The sequence below is a fragment of the Zalophus californianus genome, chromosome 4 (genome assembly GCF_009762305.2).
Source record: "Zalophus californianus isolate mZalCal1 chromosome 4, mZalCal1.pri.v2, whole genome shotgun sequence".
Taxonomy (NCBI): domain Eukaryota; kingdom Metazoa; phylum Chordata; class Mammalia; order Carnivora; family Otariidae; genus Zalophus; species Zalophus californianus.
The window spans coordinates 72,704,161-72,727,022 of record NC_045598.1 but is presented as its reverse complement, the minus strand read 5'-3'; the positions used below and the strand labels follow the sequence as shown (position 1 = coordinate 72,727,022).

The following is a 22,862-nucleotide window of genomic DNA, read 5'->3' as shown; positions in this document are numbered from 1 at the left end:
TCGGTTACACCTAAAATGGGTGATTTCTCATAAGTATTAATGAATAAAATATGAGATGCTTAAGATAAAATGCTGCTCTATAATAGTTTGCTTTTGAAGGATGGAGTGGTAACTTTTTTTCCCATCCTTCTAGCTTTTGAGAGAAGTATGTTAAATGATCATCTTGGAAGTACCTTTCTGATCACACATTGATTGGAGTGCTTTTTTTGTGTATATGGGCTGATGATGAAATTTGCAAAATGAAGATTCATGACTGGCTCATAGCTTCTCACCTAACTGGATATTGGATCTTAAGTCCTGTGCCCTTGAAGCAATTCTGCCACTTGATAAAATTCTCAAGGGCCCTAACAGGCCCATGTTAGCAGGACTGATTCTGTTCCTAGAACTTACCTAGAATTCATTCTTCACTGGGAAGAAAAATAAAAAAGCATTTCCCTCCCAATCGCACTCACCAGTCTGCACAATGACGTGTAGTTAGTAGTACAAAGTCTGGCCAAAAGACTTGTAAATAGTGTGAAGCGATGTCTTATGACCAAACGGTGGAATGTACAGGTAGAGAAGCTCTCTAAAATCGTCAGATCAGCTCGGCTCACAAGCCTGAGTTTCAAAGGGAGCCCGTCTCCCCTCCACACATTAATACTGTACAGTCCAAACTCCTAGGACTCAACGAACGTCCAAGCAGTTTTGTGCTTTGAGCCACTTTTTGACAAGAATGGCTCCATTTTTCCACTCTGTGGTTTTCTTAAACTAGTTCAGTGTTTTATAGTCTCCTGGTAGTAAAGTAGTGTTGCTTTCTAAGCTACAACAAACGGTTGACTTTATTCTTCTACTCTGAAAAATCCTGACTTGCGTGTATATAGTGTATATATAAAGGGAGCCTTAATGGATTTGTTTTCATAATTTAATATTTTTTGTATTTGCTCTTGTATAATTGTTTTTAATGGAAAGTATTACAGAATTGAGGGTGGAATTCTTAGAACCAAAGTTATTAATAAAAACCACCACACGCTTGGACCATGAAAAAAAAAAACCATAATGAATACTTTAACATACCATAGACATGCAAAGTCCATAAACCTAAGAGGATTTTATAAAAGGAAAATAATCTGTGTTACCTTCTAAAAACCAGGTGCCAATTCCTACCTTCTAGGTTAACAGAAACGGTTGATTTGATTTCCTCTGTATGGTTGCTGGAGATCAAAATTATTAGGTGGAGGTAAGCAAAATGGGTAAAGGTAGTCTAAAGGTACATACTTGCAGTTATAAAATAAATAAGCCCTGGATATGTAATGTACAGCATGTGGATACAGTAATACCATTTTTTATATTTGAAAGTTGCTAAAACAGATTACAAGTTATCACAAGAAAAAACAATGTGTCATTATGTGTGGCAAGGGATGTTTAAAAAAATTATTAGTATTATGAATTAAGGTAGAAGTAAGGAGGACAAGCATGCAGTAAAATATCGCAAAAGATTTAGAAACTCTGGCCTTTGAAAATATGTTCTTTTTAAAATCTCCCTAAACTAACAAGACTTAGGATGTCAGAGATTTTGTCAAGTAAACAATGTAGGATTTTTTTCTTTTGGAGGAAATTTAATCTCAAACACTTTTAAAAAATCAATTGTAGATGTATATCAAGATTAGAAATGGGATCATACTGCTAAAAAGGTGTATACTTTTAAAAACTGTTTGACCACAAATTCCAGAAACCAAACTATAGAATAGGTTTAAATTAACAACTTCCAACACCTTTACCTAAAGAACACTGGATCAAAACAAATTGGCTTAAAATTAGCCAAGAACTGGCGTTATACAGATTCATAAGTAACTTTGAGGAACTAATTCACATTAAAAAGGACCCTGATTTATAAACCAGAATGCCAATTTACAGTATTAATTAATGAACAAAACTAAGACACAGGAGTCTCTATCCCTTTTTGTCAATAACCATTCAATAAGTATCTCCATACAAAAAAACATAGCTAAAATATTTTTAACCAGTAATTAATGAAGATCAGTGACTAAGGAATAAAAGAGAATAAATGGATATCAACATCTAGGGAATTGAGGGAGATTTATACATCTTGTAATTTCTTGCAAATGTTAACAGGATACTTAATAGTTTATTGTATTCAACTATATTAAACTGTTATCTGTAAGATACTGCATAATTTACTTCTTTTAAACATTTAACTGCAAATGAAGCTTTGAAAATCCCTTAAGAATATAGGATTAAGCTGAGTATATCTTAAATCTCTCATTTTCCTTCCTTTTCAAATCCTAATTAATCACCTTACCTCCATTTCTCTAAATTCAGAGGGGGGGAGGTGGGGGGGAGGGTGGGAATGACAACAGGGGACAATGACTTTTGAGAAAAACTTCTTCCTAGAGAGCTGAGATGACAAAATGAATTCAAAGCTAGATATCATGTAAACTAGGCAGCTACAATATATAGCTAGGAATTTTGAATCAGACATCAGAAATCTACGAATACATCCATTTCTAGGCCTTATTGGACATTTTATCTAGTTTAAGTTACTGTTTTTATAAACCTGAAACATACAATATTAACTTGTGACTTTGGAAAAGGTAACATTGCTAGGCCCCAACTTTCTCTTCTACAATATCTACTTTTACAGGGTTAGAGACACTGCATGCTCTGGAAGGCCTGGTAAATATCAGGCATCTAGTAAGTGGCTATTACTCAGCTGAAATTTCTTTATTTTCTGTACTGGTCAGGAAAAGGTGAGAGGAAGGGTTTGCTGAAAAGTTCTCTAGCACGGGTGGTCTTCAACAGTGAGAAGGCCAGAGTCCAGGGTAAAAGGAAGTGAGAAGGCAAGGGTCAAGGCTGACTGACTGCTCTCTTGCTTTCTTCCTTCAAAGGCATCCGGAGCTTCAGTCCCTGCCATAGCTTCCATCCCCGCTCCTCTGCCATAGCAACACACGGCTTCCTCCCCAGAGCCCCTTTCTGAAACATTATTCTTTTACTAGGTAATCTACTGTACTTGCTATGCTGAGAGGTACTCTTCAAATCAGAATGTAACATCAATTTAGAATAACAAGGTTATTCAAAATTCAGTAATATTTTATGGTCTTATATATTACCAGTGCATATTTCTTTCAGCCAGAAAGAATGGACTATAGTGAATTTTCCACTTTTTCTTTTCTTCTTGATTAAAATGGTAAGTTCCCCTTAATAAAAAATTAAGGTGTTTTTTTAAGTAATACTCCTTATTTATGCTAGAATATTCGGATCCTGCTGGACAGAAATTGACCAAAACTAAAAACTACCTTCCTAGCTAAAATTAACATTCTTCTTTGATCACAATAAACTCTGGATTTACTTGGCATAAATTCAAGGTAGACAAAATGTTAATACTGAGCAACATAAGAAAAAGTAGAATTAAACAGCATCCCTAAATTCCTTTCCTTTATTGGATATGTAATTATTTGTAATTTCTAAAGTAATAATAGGTGCACACTGTAGAAATTTCAGGAAATTTAGAAAAAAAAATGAAGCGACTAATCATCCTAGAACCACTATTATCATTTTTTGATATTATCTAAAAGTGTCTTTTCAAAAGCATTTTTAAAAATGAGGTTGTAATTGGAATATATACAACATAAAATGCTGTAATATGTATGCTTTAATATGTTAACCATTTACCCTGAATATTGTATATATTGTCTTTGAAGCCACAATGTTTTATAAACAAATTCCATAACAGTTATTATATTTTACTTTTGTGTTCATTAGTTTTATTGTCTGTCTCTCCCGTTGAATCACAAGTTACCTCAGGTTAGGGGCTCTGATTTTCTTATTCATCACTGCATACTCACTGCTTAGTACAGTGCCAGGCATGAAGTAGGTGTTTGATACATATTTTTGAATGAGTAAATCAATGTATTTAGCCATTCTCGTACTGTGAAATAATTCTTTGCCCTTAAGGCAACAGCTTATGCAGTGTAGTAATCTTTTATATTGATCAAAATTTTCTAAGGAAAACATAATAAATCCAGTGAAGAGAGGGATAATCCTAAGTAGAAATAAAAACAAATAAGGATACACTTCACACCCATTAGGATGGCTACTATGAAACAAAACACAAAACAAAAAACCAGAAAACAGCAGGTATTAGCAGGATATAGAAAAACTGCAACCTTTGTGCATTGCTAGTGGGAAGTAAAATGGTGCAGCTGCTGTGAAAAAATGGTATGGCTATTTCTCAAAAGTTACACACAGAATTACAATACCATCCAGCAATCCCACTGATGGGTATATACCCAAAAGAAGGGAAAGCAGGTAATCCAACAGATATATGTGTACACCATGTTCACAGCAGCAGTACTTACAATACCCAAAAGGTGGAAGCAATCCAAGTGTCCATTGATGAATGGATAAACAAAATGCAGTATATACATACAGTGGAGTATTATTTAGCCTTAAAAAGCAATGAAATTCTGATACATAAGTATGAACCTTGAAGACAGTATGTTAAGTGAAGTTAAACATAAAAAGGCAAATACTGCATGATTCCATTTAAATGAGATACCTGAAATAGTCAAATTCACAGAGATAAAAACTAGAACAGTGGTTACCAGGGACTGGAGGGAGGGGGAAATAGTGTTTCAGTTTGGGACGATGAAAACGTTCTGGCAATAGCAGTGGTAACGGTTGCACACAATGTGAATGTACTTAATGTCACTTAAGTATACACTTAAAAATGGTTAAAATGGTAAACTTTTATGTTATAAATATATTTCATCACAACAAAAAATAAAATACAGAAACTAATAAAGATAAAAATTCATGGTAAAACAAACCAACCAGCCAAGCCAGGAAATCAATGTTTTTCAAGTAAAAGATTTCAACTTTTAGGTAACACGGTCAAAAGGAATGAAGATATACTTCAATACCCATTTTACCATCATCGACATACTATATTCTCAATCATAAATAATTCCATCTCTATTATTATGCATGTATAATTGTTCAGTTAGGAGTGTAATTATGATGAATCACATATTCTCAATGTTCAGATCTTCTGCAATATGCCAAATTATACAACCAGAGATTTATTAAACATTCAACTATAATATTATCTGATGATTTAGATGCTATTATTTAAATATTAAGTCTGAGCCCTTGGCTATATGAATACAGGGTAAAAGAAAAAGAACATTTCTCGGGGCACCTGGGTGGCTCAATCGGTTAATAAGCGTCTGCCTTCAGCTCAGGTCATGATCCCGGGGTCCTGGAATTGAGCCCCGCATCAAGCTCCCTGGCTCACTAGGGAGCCTGTTTGCCTGTTTCTCCCTCTCCCTCTGCTGCTCCCCCTGCTTGTGCTTTTTCTCGCTGTCAAATAAACAAAATCTTTAAAAAAAAAAAAAAAAAACATTTCTCAAGGAATTTAAAATTGATATTCTACACCTTAAAAACAGGATAGAAAACCGCCTTTTAATATTACATATTCCTACCTTTTAGAGTAAAACTTCTCTAGTACAGAGACATTTGAATTTGTGCCACCTTTTGACATTGACCAATATTATTTATTGACTAAAACAGGCAAGGTACATTAATAGTTGATAAATTCTTAAAATTCTCTAAAAATTTAAAAATACTTAGAGTTCTCCTACATTTTTATTAAATTTTATATGTGTATGAACAACACACAAAACAATGCTCTGAACTTTTCTTTTTACTTTTAAATTTCCGTGATGCCCATCTCTATATTTCCACATGTCTCAAAAGCAGAAACAACAGGTGTTGCCTTCAGCTATTATATTCGTTCCCTCAAGTACTTAGCCTTAAAAACATTACCAAATAGCCAAAAGAACACAGAAACAAAACTCAAACAAATTGGTGACACTGTCTTCCTTTCTTTTGTGCTTCAGATTAAAAAGCCTTTCCTATTTGAAAGGTTAAGTTTAAGTGGCATCCTCATTTAAATACAAAACTTTTAGTATTTTATTAGACGGTCTTTCACATGTTCAAATGACCAAAGGATCCTAATTCTGTCTCAGTAAATATCACAATAGCTGCATTATCTCAGGACATGACATTACAAATATGTAATGTGTCTTAAAGCTGCCAAGCCGATATGATGCAAAATACATCAAATTAATCAAAGACATGTTTGTTAGCCTTACAATACACTGAGACACTGCACATAACTCAGTGTGTATATTAAGAACCAAAATCACAGAAGTTGAGGGTAATGCAAATAGAAATAGTCATTTACCAATAAAGGCCTCTCTCCCAAATAAAAGATTGTGACTTACTGAGATACACACAATGGAGTGAGAAGATTCTCTCCAGTATTTCTACATTGTCTGATGACAAAAAATGCATAAAGAAAAATTCTAAATTTTTAGTTGGGGGTTAATATCCATTACAAAGATAATTATTAGTCTGGTCAGAGTTGAACTACTATTCTTCCCATATATAAGGTAATGTAAAACAAAATATTCAGTTAGTCTTCAAAAATCACTTATACCAACCAGATTATAATGCCATGGTTTTCAAAAGAACAAGTGGAAAAATGAGGGGCTATGCAGAGCAAGAGGTGCTGGGACAATGTTACTTTCTTTTAAAAATATGGATATACAATTTTATTAAAAAAAGATCAATTTTGCACTTGTCTCATGGTCTGGAAATAATACTCAAAAGTAAACCCTTTCATAACATACAATTTGGATATGTTTCATTGAATTAGTCAAAAGTAATATTATATTAGGCTTATATTTTTCTTCTTTAAATATGTCTAGCTTTATCTTGCCTGTTTTTAATTGAGAAGAATCCATTCTAATTATATCTAACCAAAGCCAATAGTTTTATTAAGCTTTAGTCTAACTTACATCCCATCAGGAAGCATTCAGCATTGTCCCAATGAAAGCTTTCTAAAAGAACAGTTCATCCCTCCTACTCATGGGAATAAGCAGCCAGATAGATCACTTCAATGGCAAAGATAAAAGATGAGATAGCAAGTTACTTTGCCATGGCAACAACTTTTAAAATTCTCAACAGATCACTTTCTCCTATTTAAATATAAATGCAATCTAAAGCAGCTGCTACAGTGACTGACAAGTTCTCAATCAAAATCTATTACCATGAGAGTTTCCAACTTAGGATGTGTAACAGTATCCGCTACTGAACAGATACAGAAGCTTAAAATGTATCATTCCAAACTATGTTTCAGCTATAGAGATCTAAATTGCAGCATTTGAGATTAATCTTAATCATGTGTTTAATGAAAGTGTACTTTGGTTTTATTCTAGAGAATTAGGACAAATAAACATCCCAAATACACATTTGCTGTGTTTTTTTTTAAGTTTGGGGTTGTAAAGCTGGATCTCATGAGAGCTATTTAAATCTTCCAAAGTATTTGTCAAAATGTATAGCCTATAGAAATAGCTAGTAGAATATAACATATATATAAAATAATATAATCTATAAAGATTAATAAATGCCATCAGTTACATTTAAAGCAACATAATATTTGGCAGAAGGTATAAAATATACAGTACCTTAAAATGAACCTAAATTTGAGGTAAAAATCCAATCCTGATTTTTTACTTCCATTGTAAATACAACATGTAATTGTATTTTATCCAACACAGTTCAAAGTCATCTTGATATCACTACAAAATTATATTAAGCACCAACTACATGAGTCAAAAGCTCTGCCCTTGCCTTTACACAGTCTATCATTTAGTAGCTTCTCTGTAGATTCAGAATTTCTATTTAAATATATTTATCTAAAAAACTATATGTCATTGTTTGTACTTATTCTCTCAGCTTTTGATCCTCCTAGGGGGAGAGCTACCAAGTGAATTTACTTCAGAGTAAAACAAAATTAAACAGCATTTGATATGCTGCCAATTAGCATTTTGAGCACTACAAATCCCAACTGCACTGCTTCCTTTGCCTAACATCAAAATAAGCCAGAATTATAAAATACTGATCTACTTTCTATAGAATATGACTCTTAAATTACACAGAAAGGAACAAGATTTTAAAGTACACATATAAGGGGTACCTGGGTGGCTCAGTTGGTTAAGCATCAGACTCAGGATTTCAGCTCAGGTCATGATCTCAGGGTCTTGAGACTGAGCCCTGCATTGGGCTCTGCACTCAGTGGGGAGTCAGCTTGAGATTCTCTCTCTCCTTCTCCCCTCCCTCTGTCCCTTTCCCCACTTGCGCATGCACACACTCTCTAAAACAGATAAATAAATCTTTAAAAAATGTAAAATAAACATATAAAAATTATTTCTCTACCAAAGTCCTTAAGCACTCTAAGAATAAATTAAATGTAAGGCTCATATGTCTATACATACATGGGTACACTGACAAAATCAATCTTAAAAACTACAGATTACCAAGTAAGAACTTCTAGGGGCTCATCAGGGCCCAGCGAGTTCTGGAGTTGCAAAGGAAAGACAAAATTCTGTACTCAAAGTGTCTCAAGAAGTTGATTTTAGTCAACTTGACCTCCTGGATAATTAACCCAAACCCCTCCTAGATAATTAATTTAAAAAGTTCTAAGAAGACTAAAGGCTCTGGATTCTAAGCATACCAAAGATCCTAAGGGTATGGAATCCACTTAAGAAAGAGTGAACGTAAGAGTCTTAGACTCAAGACATACTAAAATATAAAGACTACAGACCTGAATGAACTCTTAGATTGCTCTACAAATGCCAAAGGTGTCACAAGGCTCCTCTGAACTAGGTGAGAGCTAGATGATTTTGAAAACCAAAGACTTTTATGGATTCCAAGTAATCATATCTTGCATCGTTAAATGGAAAACCATGTTCAAAAAGAACTTCGGTTTTTAAATTAACTTCACTGACATATAATTTACATACAATAAAATATGCTAATTTCAAATGTACAGTATGATGAGTTTTGGAAAAATAATTAGGATTTAGGAATTTCCTTCATCTCAAAAAGCTTCCTCAGTCCCCTTTGACCTCAACTTCCCATACTTGGCCCCAGGCATCTAATGAGGTACTATCAATACAAATTAGTTCTGCCTTTTCTAGAATTTCATATTTATTCCTCATTAATAATTTTGTGAGATTAATGTTTGGCTCAGTGAGGTTAAGCAAATTTCACAATTTCACACAACTCCAAGATTCAAAATGAGGATCTGAAATCAGGTCCCTCTGATGCCAAAGCATACTGTTAAATGATACTACAGGATTTGGGTCTTGTTCATTTTTACATTCCTAGCATTTTGTATACCTGACCCTTCGAAAAAAGAAGTGAATTTAAGGAAACTGACCTGCACTGGGTGGGACCCAAGGAAAAAAAGATCCATTTTAAATGATAAATCAGGTCTTGGGAAAGGGAAAAAAGAAAGATAAAGGGTCCTTGACTGTTATTTGCAAAGTCTCAAAGTATCCCCCAAGAAATTTATTAACTACAAATGGAAAGATAGCTTTATAGTGAAGAAACCAGCAGAAACCACCTTAACCAAATGAACAAAATCAACATCACCAGTAAATAAAACATACTGACTTCATGAACCCTATCATTTCTGTGATATTTTTGTCAAACCTGTATAGCTTTAGTCTAACTGATGAGGGAAAGAAGCAGAAACACGTTCACCTTTAACCCAGAAGGCTGACCTATAGCCTGCATAGTTTCTATGAGAATCAAATTAAGTGCTGCTTTCTATATTCTTAAAGGGTCTCGTGAGTGATATGTCTCTCACCAATAGTTAGAATCAAGCTGAATGATAAGCATCAGAGAAATCTTAGGAAAGCAGTTTTATGAGTAGAAATTTGAAGAAAACATTTATGATCTAATACTCCCCGCACATGCCCTCCCCCTTGAGCACTAAGCATAAAACCACTGGCTTCATACAGCAAAAGTACAGCTCTTCCTGCCCACAGGGTTTGTCCCCGTGCTACTTGAATAAACTTACTAAGTTGCGCCATGAAAAAACATCAACAATTTTTTCTTTCCTTTTTTTTTTAAGATTTTTATTTATTTATTTGAGAGAAAGAGAAAGGAGCAGAGGGAGAGGGACAAGCAGACTCTGTGCTGAGCACAGAGCCCAAATCGGGGCTCAAGCTCATGACTCTGAGATGATGACCTGAGCCAAAATCAAGAGTTGGACACTTAACTGACTGAGCCACCTAGGCACCCCAGGAATTCTTTCTTGACCTTAGTGCTCAGTGATCCGGCAATATAATCATGAGAAAATACTTAACAACTAAACTGAGGTCATGAAAGACAAAGTCTGAGGAACAATTACAAACTACAGAAGAATAAAAATGAAATAACAACTAAATTCAATGTGGATCCTGGATTGGATCCTGACCAGAAAAACAGCATTTGTGGAAAAACAGGTAAAATTCAAATAAGGCCTACAGTTTACTTAATAGTATTGTACTAATGTTAATTTCCTAGTTATAATAACTGTCCAGTGGTTATGCAAGACGTTAACATTAGATGAAGCTGGTAAGGGATATAGAGAAACTCTGTCCTATTTTTGCAACCTTTCTGTTAAGTCTGAAATTAGTTCAAAATAAAAAATTAAGGGAGGCCCTTGAATATTTTTCTGCAACCTAAAAATACTTCAAAATCTTATAATAATGACTGCATTTAAACCAAACCTGTGTTAAAACTATATATGGCCAGGGCGCCTGGGTGGCTCAGTCATTAAGCATCTGCCTTCAGCTCAGGTCACGATCCCAGGGTCCTGGGATCAAGCCCCGCATCGGGCTCCCTGCTCTGTGGGAAGCCTGCTTCTCCTTCTCCCACTCCCCCTGCTTGTGTTCCCTCTCTTGCTGTGTCTCTCGCTGTCAAATAAATAATAAAATCTTAAAATATATATATATGGTCAATTTTTGTTATATTCAAAACATGCCAATATTTATTGAACATCTCTATGTACAGAATGTGGTGACATGGTGACTGCCTTAAAGCCACTTAGGATTTAATAAGTGAGCTATGAGAGGGGCTCATGGGTGGCTCAGTTGGTTAAGCATCTGCCTTTGGCTCAGGTCACCATCTCAGATGCTGGGATCAAGCCCCATGTTGGGCTCCTTGCTCAGCAGGGAGTCTGCTTTTCCCTCTTCCTCTCTCCCTCCCTTTTCTGCTCTCTCAAATAAATAAAATCATTAAAAAGAGAGAGAGAAATAGAAAATGTTGAAGGTCAAAATCTTGAAAGCATTGGTTCAAAACACAAAACCACTTATTCTGAAAAGTAATAGTTTTCATATCTTCTGAGACTGGAAATTTTTGCTTTTTCATCTTTTAAGAATAAAGAATCAACTTCAGAGACTATTTAAGTACTAGATTCTAACTTCCAGAAAATTCCTACAAGTTCTTAATAAAAACATGATATGATAGAATACAATTTGAAAATCCTAACAAAACACAACATATATGATAGATACATGCTGTAGGGACATTGTTTCATCTGTAGTGAACAAAACGGAACAAACTTCTGATGTAAAATGCTCATTTCCCTATTCTTCAGATTGAAATTGTTAAGAAGCTATCATTTGTATACAAATCCCACATCTTCATGGGCAAGCTGTCTGTCCAGTCTTGGGGTAGACATCTGACCTAAGCAGAGTCCATCATAGAATTATAGCCCAATTATATTTTAGTTAAGCTCTTTTGGTTTAAAACAAATTGAAGAAATTATAAATAAGAGGGAAGCAATCAGCTTTATTGGAAAGATTGGAAGGATACTGGGGTAAGTTCACAGAACGAAAGAAAGAAATCATCAGAATGACAGAACCAGGGGAGTTCTGTAGACCTTAATAGTATTTATTTATGGGCCTTCCTCTTGAATGCCACCATCTCTATGTCAAGCCACAATTTAATGTTTCAGGAGGGCAAGAATTTTATTTTATCTGTCTTTTCCACCATTGTATCTTTAGCAATTAAAACAATGTCTATCATATAATAGGCCTTCAAAAAACATTTGCTGAATGAACTGATAAAATTAGCTAAAATAATTCCTGGGTGAAAAAATGCCCTAGGCCCAGTTTATTTCAGGAATCTGCCCCCCCTTCTTTTATTTTATTTTATTTATTTATTTGACAGAGAGAGACACAGCGAGAGAGGGAACACAAGCAGGGGGAGTAGGAGAGGGAGAAGCAGGCTTCCCGAGGAGCAGGGAGCCCGATGCGGGGCTCAATCCCAGGATCCTGGGATCATGACCTGAGCCGAAGGCAGATGCTTAATGATTGAGCCACGCAGGTGCCCCTGCCCCCTGATCCTAGATGAGTTGATGCCGTTGTGGGGCCTTTTCCATAAACGAGACACTTGTGAATGTTGCTAATGGGTACCGATTAGATATACAAATATTAAAACACTGACTGTAAATTATTCTATCAAAGAAAGGCATTTTTATGTATTTTAAAGGCCTCTAAATTTGCATATTTGTATCATTCCTTAATTTTCTTATGCTTTTTCTCAAAAACATGCAAATCATAATAACTTTAAACATGGACAATCACCCATGCCACTACTGGCAAAACTGAGTAAAAAGCATAAATGCTAAAATTAGGCTTAAAATCTATTTTAACTTGGATTTCATTAAGCAGATTTTCATCAGTTTTTGATTCATAACTGATCTATATTTCTTTCAGATTCTTCTCCATACTGTTAGATTACTAATACAGAAAATTATCTTAATGTTTATTTACATTAATACACTTATTTGTAAAATGTGCATTGGTAGAATAACCTAAACAAGGTTTAATCCTTCTGTTATGAAATGTTAAAGTTATCTTCACTGAATACTCTTAATTAAAAAAAATTTTTTTTAAGATTTTTATGTAACTGTCTTGTCAGTAAACAGGTTTAATCTAATTGTTATAACTCAGAAACAAAAACCAACTAAACAAAGATTTATCAAATTATATTTATAAATTTATAATATTAGCTCCTCCACTTCATATGGTAATTCTAAATTTCAGAATACCTATTTGTTTATAATATGTGACACTATGATAAAAGTCTAGCCTTTAGAAAGACCATTAAATCATTCCAACCTTCAAATTGAGAATTATCTGAAATTATGAGAAAGAATGACTTGCAGCTGGAACCCCTCTACCCTCAACATTTTGTATGCATTCACAATTGTTTATAAAGCTACCTCAGCAAGTTAGAATTAGAGAAATGGGCTCCATTAGATAAATTAAGATGTTTGCTTCAGAAAGAGAAGACACAGAAGGCAAATTTAACCTTAAAAGAAAACCTAATTGAGGTTTTGACCAATCTAACTAGGTATTTGTAACCGGGCACAGAATTTTAAACCTGAAAGGCAATTTTAAACCTAAAAGATTAATGTAACTTTATGAACAGGTTTTTAAGAAAAAATCTCTATAGGTAGATCAAAGTAAAGTTGCTGTACGTCAAGTAAGAAAAGTATACTTAGGATTTTGGAGCACAATATGTGAAATCAAATTACCCTCGATCCTGGCTGACCTTGTATCAGCTGTGTAACTTAGAGTAAATTATTTAACTTCTCTGTTTCAATTTCCTGATTTGTAAACACCTCACAGGTTTGTAAATATCAATGCAATATTACACACAAAAATCTTGGAACTGTATTTGGCACACAGACCTCAACATAGGCTAGTAATTTTTAAAAAACTGTTAGATACGGGCACCTGGGTGGCTCAGTTGGTTAAGCGACTGCCTTCGGCTCAGGTCATGATCCTGGAGTTTCAGGATTGAGTCCCGCATCGGGCTCCCTGCTCAGCAGGGAGTCTGCTTCTCCCTCTGACCCTCCCTCCTCTCATGTGCTCTCTCTCTCTCATTCTCTCTCTCAAATAAATAAAATCTTTTATAAATAAATAAATAAAACTTAGGAATGTATTTATAAAAAAACTGTTAGATAAAGTAAGGGACATTTTTTACATTACATAAAGACACCATTGTGGCATTTTTCTAAGGACCAATTAGTTGTCCTCATTTAAAACTCAACCTTGGATTAACCATACCAACCTGGCAAAATAATCCCGAGGGGCAGTTCTAAGAAGATCCTTTTAACACTTACTCCCACCCTAAATTATTCAAATAAGATCAATGAACTAATTCTAGGAATTGAAGACATTTATAAAAACTTGTGTAAATGGTTGTCATAGCATTACTTATAATATTGAAAAACTAGAAATATAAATGTCTAATAATAGAGGACTGGTTAAAATAACAATCAACACAAATGAGTATCACCACCACGGCTAACAATTTTCATAATGCTTTACTAAGTTCCAGGAACCATTCTAAGTGCTTAGCATATATGAATTTATTTAATCCACAACTCTGTAAAGTAGATCATTTTATTTTCTCCATTTTAGAGATGATAAAAATATCCTACCCTAAATCAAATGACTAGAAAAAGAACCAAGACTTAAGCCCATGCAGTTCCAGTACCAATGCTCTTAACCATAGGCTATGAAACTAACATTGCAAAAACTCAAAAACTTTGGTTACTATCTTGATTGGGTTGGGCTGTATCTTCAGTACAGATGATCCCTGAACAACACAGGGGTTAGGGGTGGTGACCTACCCCCTCCCCCACCCTACAAACATCTGCATATAACTTAACTATAGTTAAGTCAACCTAAAACTGGTCAACAGTAGGCTATTTTATCTATAATAACAGCTGATCAACACATATTTTGTATATGTGTTATATATTCTTACTATAAACTAAGAGAAAAGAAAATGTTATTAAGAATATCATATGGGGGTGCCTGGGTGGCTCAGTAGGTTAAACGTCTGCCTTCAGCTCAGGTCATGATCCCAGAGTCCTGGGATCCAGTCCTGCATCAGGCTCCGTGCTCGGCGAGGAGCCTGCTTCTCCCTCTCCCTCTGCTGCTCCCCCTGCTTGTGCTTGCTCTCTCTCTGTCAAATAAATAAATAAAATCTTCCAAAAAAATTTAAAATTAAAAAAAAGAAAATCATATGGAAGAGAAAATGCATATACAGTACTGTACTTATCAGAAAAAAATCTGTAAGTGGACCCATGCAGTTCAAACCCATGTTGCTTAAGGGTCAACTATACCTGTGGAGAGCTTTTGTTTTGTTTTTAATCTCTGTTTGCAACATCTATTCCAAATGTTCACTCAAAGCAAAGAAAGACAGTATATAAATGTTTTTCACAGAACTTTAATATGGCCAATAAAGGTTTAACAATCTTTAAGTCAATGGCTCTTAATCTTGGCTGAATATTAAAAATCATCTGGACATTTTTAAAACATAGCAATACCCAGGTCCCACCACCAGAGTTCTAGTTTGAGTCATCCTTATCATAGTCCAGTAAAATCAGAATCTCTGAGAATGGGGCTCAGACATATTTTTTTTTTTTTAATTCCTCAGTAATTCTTGGTGGAGACAAGGTTGAGATCCACAGCTTTAAACAGTAAGGGTCTTGACGGGAGGAGATATTTACATGAGTTTTCAGCAGTTGTATCAACAATCAAGAATCCTATTAGCAAACATTAGATAAGGGAAACAATGGCCAAAAAAAAACAAACAAAACAAAGAAAACAAAAACACCTCTGGAATCAAGAATCAGAACTAACCAAGGCCATGAGATTAAAAGGAACAAAAAGGAGGAAGGTCCATGCAGCAACTACTTCCAAAATCAGTGATCAATGCTCTACCCTGTGGGTAAGAGTAAGCTGAGATGCCAGGGTCCTTCTTGGGATACTGGATAATTACTGGGAGGAATGTAAAAGTGGAATGCCCTTCAGCCTGACATAAGAAAAACTTAAATTATGTAAAAGAAAGCTTTAGAAAAGAAGGCAGTGCTTTGGGCTAGGACTCTAAAGGTCCACACCTGAGGAGCAATCCTGTGAATCAGAAATAAAACAGCCCTTATGCAGACTGCAGCACCCTGGCTTTAAGTCATCTCGCCAGCCTAGAAAATCTCAAGTCCCCAAACTGAAGGTGATTCTGATTGCTAGTACTCCCAAGGTACATGACCCAGGTTAACACAGGAAAATCCTCCCTTGAGGAAAGTAACAATGTCCAAGGCTTCAAATTATCTCTATAAATAATTTCTTAAGTACAAAGCCCAACATATAATCAAAGGAGATGAGACCACTCTCTAAGAAGCAATAGGGAATGAAAATAAGCACCAAAACAGCCTACTGGGACTCCAGATATTGAAACTGTCATTGATTATGAACCAACTATGCTTATGCTCAAGGAGTTTTTTAAAAAGAGTAGTAGAAAAACTTGGCAGGGAACTAGAAAACTCTAAAAAGCAACTAATCAGATCTCAAAAAGAAACAACCAAAAATTCTACAGTGGAAAAACACAGTAACTAAAGAAGTCAACAGATGAGTTGAGCAGCAAATTAGATACATCTGAAGAGCTTTACTGAACTAAAAGGTCAAAAGAAACTATGCTGAAAGAAGCAGAGAGAAGGAGAGGGAAAGTACAGAAAAGATACAGAGAAAACAATGAGTTATTCTAATATACATTTAAGAGGAGTTCAGAGGAATGAAAAGAACATATGTGGCAGAGACAATATATGAAGAGATAATGGCTATGTATACTCCAAAAGTAGTTAAGACATCAGTCCACGTATCCCAGGAGCCCAATAAATAGAAAGCAAAATAAAGACCTACATTTAAAAAAACAAAAGATTTTTTTCAGGTAAAAGAAAAAAATATACCAGAAGTAGTAAAAATAGAAAGACCAAATAAAAACGGACAGTACTGAGGCATCTATGAAATGGAAAGAAATCAGACTGGGGTATATGAATGCAGAAAAGGAAGAGAGGAAAAGAAGGGGAGGGAGGGGAGATTAGGGGTAAGTAGAGAAATCTGTATCATTTCCAGAAATGAAAAAAATCTTAAGTCCCATCATCTTGGTTCAAGACAATTACATAGTAAAGAAAAAAGAATTAAAAATCCCAAATTAAACCAAACCCCCCAAAACACATAAGATATGGTATGAGGATCTATGGTCCATTAACTTTTCACCCTCAACACTAGCACCACAGTGTTTTTGATAAAAATCTGAAAACAAACATAATTCATCTTCAAAGAAAAAGTTCATCTGGAAACTTGCTGTTTAGATCTTAAAACACATTTTAACATTAAACCAAAGAAGCTATAAATGATGAATAGATCAGATTCCTAGAGCGACTCTATAAAAACACCCTTCACATGAGAATTATAGGCTGCAATGACAATGACATAGTTTTGTTTTTTTTTTTTTTAAGTCTAAGAGAAAATGTTTGAGAGTTTCAGTGTCAGGAAACCTTTTCCTCAGTTGCCGGGTACCAAGACAGTATTTTTTCTCCTTTTCCTTATCCCACATGCTTATATAGCATCAGCAACCCTACACCTGGTCTAGGGAACAGGGGTAGAATATGTAGGTACTGGTAGTACCCAGGAAGTGCTTGCCCTGCTTTTGGAATAAGATATTGTTAGGCAGTTGGAGAACAGAAGTCTATAATCAGGAAGGGGAGTGAAATGATGAGGTCATGGGATAAATGAGAAGGAAAAGTTAAAAAAATAAGTTTTATGGTTTTTCCAAAAAGAAGTGAGAAATACATGTTCCTACCTAAATGATACACATATCAAAAAAAAATCATGTATTTGGAACAATCTCACTTACATGGAATTAAAACAAAGAAGAATTTGATGAAAGTGTCTTTATCCCATTCTTCCGGCAAAAAATCCAGTTTTCTACACTACTGAGTTGAATGGTACTAATGATTTCATATTCCTGTCTCAACATAAATAATAGAGAATAAAATTAGTTTATAACTCTTATTTTCAACAGGGTTAAAATTAAATTTCCAAATATATGATTTTTAACATCTTAGATCTTAAAATCTAGCAGCATGAAGTTTGTTTTTTAAGCAAACCAGAGATACTTAAACAGGGCACAGAAATAAAGGTTAGAGGAACCACTTATGTTTCAAAGATTAAAGAGATAAGGAATCCAAAGGTAACCTAAGCCAAAACTATACAAACGTCCATTATGTTTCTGCCAGGACTTCAAGAACATTGCTACCAAATACATATATATGCTTTGGATATCAAGAAAAGCCTATATCCAAATAAATAAATCGTCAAAGAAATACAGTGAAGTGGCCACCTATTAGTGAATTAGATCCTAAAACTTGTTCAAAGACTACATAAAGAACTATAATTATTTGATAAACTTAGTATCTCAAGTGTTAGCTGCTTTTGTATTGTGTTCCCAAGATTCCTAACGGTTTAAAAAAAAAAATCAAGAGAATCAATTAGATAAATTCTCAGTAATATGTTCTAACAAATAAGGCAATATAATTTACTACACTCTTCCTTTCATAAAAACAATAAAGGTCCTTGTTGAAATAACTCCCTTGTACCCTAAAGTGTTGATCTTAAATCCCTAAAGAATGGAATACATTCTATTATTTTTTAAAATAATCCAAATTAAAGTTTAGTAAGAGAGATTTATACCATAGGTTAAAATGTAAAAAACAAAAGCAGTACCAACAGTTAATGGACTTTTATTACTTAAAAGATGATTACAAATGTATTTAACAATAAATTTTATTTAAAAAGTTCATTATAAAGATACACTTCCCATCAGGTTTCTAATCCAACTGAGAAATAATATTAGTAAGAATTTTCCCCCTATACTCATTAGTATGAATATCTCCCAGTGGCTAAATCCAGGCAGAAGCCTATGGGATCAGCCCCTGAGATAGAAGTGAAAATTCACAAATGAATCTAAAAGCTAAAAGGCAAATGATGACACAAAATACATCCAAAAATCTTTTCTGGTATTAGTAGATATCTTACAGACCTTATATTTTATCACTTATTCATATCATATCCTTGTTTAAACTACACCTTCTCCTAAAGAGGGTAGAAAAATAATCCTATATTCCTCACTTTAATGCTATTTTTAAAAATTCATTATGATATCTAAAAATCTAAGGATTATTTCCAAGTAGTTCAAGCCCTACAGTATTTCAAGGGTCATTTATCCAAGTAGTTAGATTTTAATCACTGGCTGGATATTTTAATCACCTAAGGAGTTAAAAAACAAAATAAAACAAAAATGCCCAACACCCCCAAACTTGCCCCCAGACCAATTAGATTAGAATCTCCAAAAGTGGAGCCCAGGCACTGGTAGTTTCTTTAAAACTTCCCAAAGTGATTTTAATGTACAACTAGGCTTGAGAACCACTAGTCCATACAAGATAGTGCTAAAATTCTAAGGATTAAAACTAAAATTTTATACTCAATGGCACCCTTAAGTCACAGCCATAAGAGGGCAGCAAGGAGCTATTATGGAAAGTCACACATGGAAAAAAGGTACTAAGAAATGTCCTCAGGGAAAGACCCCATGGAAATTCAAGTGCTCTGGGAGAAATGCCACAGCTCAACTGGGAACTAAGGAATGGTAAGGAACCAAGAGATAAGCCAGCAAACAGGAGTTGAAGGAAGGGGAGAGAGGGGGAGAGAGAAGAGAGAGAGAGAGAGGAAATGTCAGAGAAGTGTCTGACACAGAAAAGGCCACTTAATGGATGGAGAGTTTAAGTTTTAGATTCACTAGCAAGCAGAAGGTAATTCTCCAAAATAAGACAGAGGCTAGAAGAGTTTCTTGAAACCTCCATCTTCAACAATAACAGTCCCAGATGAACTAGAAAATAGTGTGACTCTTGAGAGGTGGTTTTGGAATTCACAAAAGTAGAATAACTTAGGCATAAAACAGGTAGCTTTAAAAAAATCTTGGACAGGGCGCCTGGGTGGCTCAGTTGGTTAAGCGACTGCCTTCGGCTCAGGTCATGATCCTGGAGTCCCGGGATCGAGTCCACATCGGGCTTCCTGCTCAGCAGGGAGTCTGCTTCTCCCTCTGACCCTCTGCCCTCTCGTGCTCTCTATCTCTCTCTTTCTCTCTCTCTCAAATAAATAAATAAATCTTTAAAAAAAAAATCTTGGACAACATATATAAAGAATTAATAGGAGATGTCAGAGTATTTCATAATAAAGAACATATACTCCTTTTAAAATAGAAACTATAGAACCTTTAGCAATGAGTATTAAGACTTCATATCCCTCTTCCCCTATAGGATGCTTAAAAAAAAAAAAAGTGATGTTCCAATTCAGACACCTACCTACAATTATTTATAACCTGTAACAATTTCGGCAAAAAAAAAAAAAAAATCCCTTATTTTACAAACTAATCCTTCTTCTCCTTGGCCACTAGGAAACTCAGAGCTTTTAAGAACCTTTTTTCTGGGCGCCTGGGTGGCTCAGTCGGTTAAGCGACTGCCTTCGGCTCAGGTCATGATCCTGGAGTCCCTGGATCGAGTCGCACATCAGGGTCCCTGCTCGGCGGGGAGTCTGCTTCTCCCTCTGACCCTCCCCCCTCTCATGTGCTCTCTCTCTCTCATAATCTCTCTCTCAAATAAATAAAATCTTAAAAAAAAAAAAAAAAAGAACCTTTTTTCTGAGCGAAGGCGAGCGCTCGGCCTCTCGGCGCTCTCTTGCTTGGGCCTAGCCAGGCCCGCGCCGGCAGCGCAGCCGGAGTCTCGGAGCTAGCTGGACCTGGCCCGCCAGGCGGCTTGGTGGGGCTGCGGGCCGTCGCGGGCGGGGACATCTCCTTGCACAACTTCAGCGCGAGGCTGTGGGAGCAGCTCGTCCACTTCCATGCCATGCGGCTGACGCACTCGCTCCTCCTGTGGGTGGGAGCCACGCCGCACCTGCGCAACCTCGCCGTGGCCATGCGCAACCGCTACGATTCCATCCCCGTGTCTACCTCCCTCCTCGGAGACACTTCCGACACCACTTCCACTGGCCTTGCCTGGCGCTTAGCCAGGAAGACCAACAAACAGGTGTTTTTGTCAGCTATAACCTTCAAAACACAGACAGTAACTTCCCCTTACTGGTAGAAAACAGGATCAAGGAAGAAATGGAGGCTTTTCCGGAAAAGTTCTAGCCGAGTGGCAGAAGTGAGGATTTGAAACTTATGTACAATGTACACTGAAATAAATGGAATGAATTTCAAAAAAAAAAAAAAAATAGAACCTTTTTTCTGAGTCTTTGAAGGTTGCATGTTATGGCATACATTTTTGTGTATTAACATTATCCTTAGAACTATTATCTTCCTTGTGCTCATTTTCCAGTCATCCTGATTTCCTTAGCTACTTACTCTGTTATTGTTATCAGTGAAAAATGAATACAATCCTTTTTGAAATGAGATTGAGATTAAGGGAATCAATTAAAATATGATCCAGACTCATCTAACCTTTGCTCTTGCATCACTTAGTACTTTATAAGCCCTATTAGGAATACTACAAATACATGATACTCAAAAGGAGTCCAGGTGTGAGTTTACCAGTACAAATCCATCTTGACGATCAGAAAAACTGCCCTAAGCATATGGGAGATTGTCATTCTTTATAAATGAAGACAATAAATCTATTACTACCAATATCCCTGCCTACTAAAAACAATAAGTTGAACTAAAGAATTATGCCCTTAACATCCAAAGGCTGGCACTGAACCAGCTGTTACTTGTTCATTATTTTAAAAATATAAATAAAATTACTGAAGAGTATTTTGAAAGGTATTTTAGCTTTAAGATTTAAATTTTTAACAATTTTTCTCACTTTTTGACAAAAAATGAGACAGAAAGGTATTCAAAATTTCTTTGGACTCTTTATTTTAAGCTAAAACTTCAGCCTCTACCTTTTATTCAAAAATAAATACAGCAAAACCACTTGTTCCTATACCGCCATCATTAGCCAGGGCCTGGGAGCAGAGGAGAATCATAACCTTGGAAGAAAAGTCAGTTATCAGATTTTCACTTGTAATCACAAATGCTTAGCTGACCACAGCCTCCAGGTGAGCTTAATATCCTAACCAATCATCTGTGTGCAAATTTCATATTTTATAATTGTATTAACTCAATCTATATTATCTTAAAATTACTTCATGGATAGCTTCAACTCTATGCTGTGGCTCTTTAAAATGTGTACTATTCGTTTACTGCTTTTATAATGACACAGTAAAATTCCACATGCTGAATTATGTTTACATTTCTTGGGATTAAGGACCATGCTTAATTCATCTTTGTACCTCTCAACATTTAGCACAATGCTACTGATGACAGTAAATAAGGTCCCAGTGAGATCTTTTTCCTTCTCTTACTTTTTCATTATTACATTTATATCTTACATACATTATATACTGTATAAAACTAAATGTACAGATTATAGAATTATTAGTAATTCCCAAAAGGTAGAAACCCAAATGTCCCTCAATGGATAAATAAATGAACAAGTCATGGTATATACATATAAGGGAATTATTATTCAGCCATAAAAGGGAATGAAGTGCTGATACATGCCACAACTTCGATGAATCTTAAAAACATTATGCTAAGTGAAAGAAGTCAGACAAAAAGGTCACATACTGTATGATTTTTTCACATAACGTATTCAGTATCGGCAAATCCATGGAGACAAAAATCAGATTCAAGATTATAAGGGGATTGGAGGATAGACATTACTGGACTTCCAGATAAAGCTACAGTAATCAAGACAGTGTGGTATTGGTGAAAGAACAGACAAGATCAATGAAACAAAACAGCCCAGAAATAGACCCACATAAATACAGCCAACTGATCTTTGATAAAGGAGCAACAATGGGAAAAGCAGTTTTTTCAATAAATGGTGCTGGAACAATAGGATATTCTCATGCAAAAAAAAAAAAAGTTTAAACATAGATCTTACATCTTTTACAAAAATTACCTTAAAGTTGATCATAGGCCTAAATGTAAAACACAAACCTATAAAACTCAGGGTGCCTGGCTGGCTCAGTCAGAAGAGCATGTATTCCTGATCTTGGACCCATGAG

At 35.3% G+C, this 22,862-nt stretch overlaps 1 protein-coding gene and 1 pseudogene across 5 annotated transcripts in view; one reads left to right on the top strand and one right to left on the bottom strand.

The window, feature by feature from the left end:
• The window catches only part of HS2ST1 (heparan sulfate 2-O-sulfotransferase 1), a 176,482-nt gene that overhangs the window by 122,547 nt on the left and 31,073 nt on the right, over positions 1-22,862 (bottom strand). The window lies entirely within an intron of this gene.
• On the top strand, positions 522-20,940 carry LOC113914907 (annotated as a pseudogene).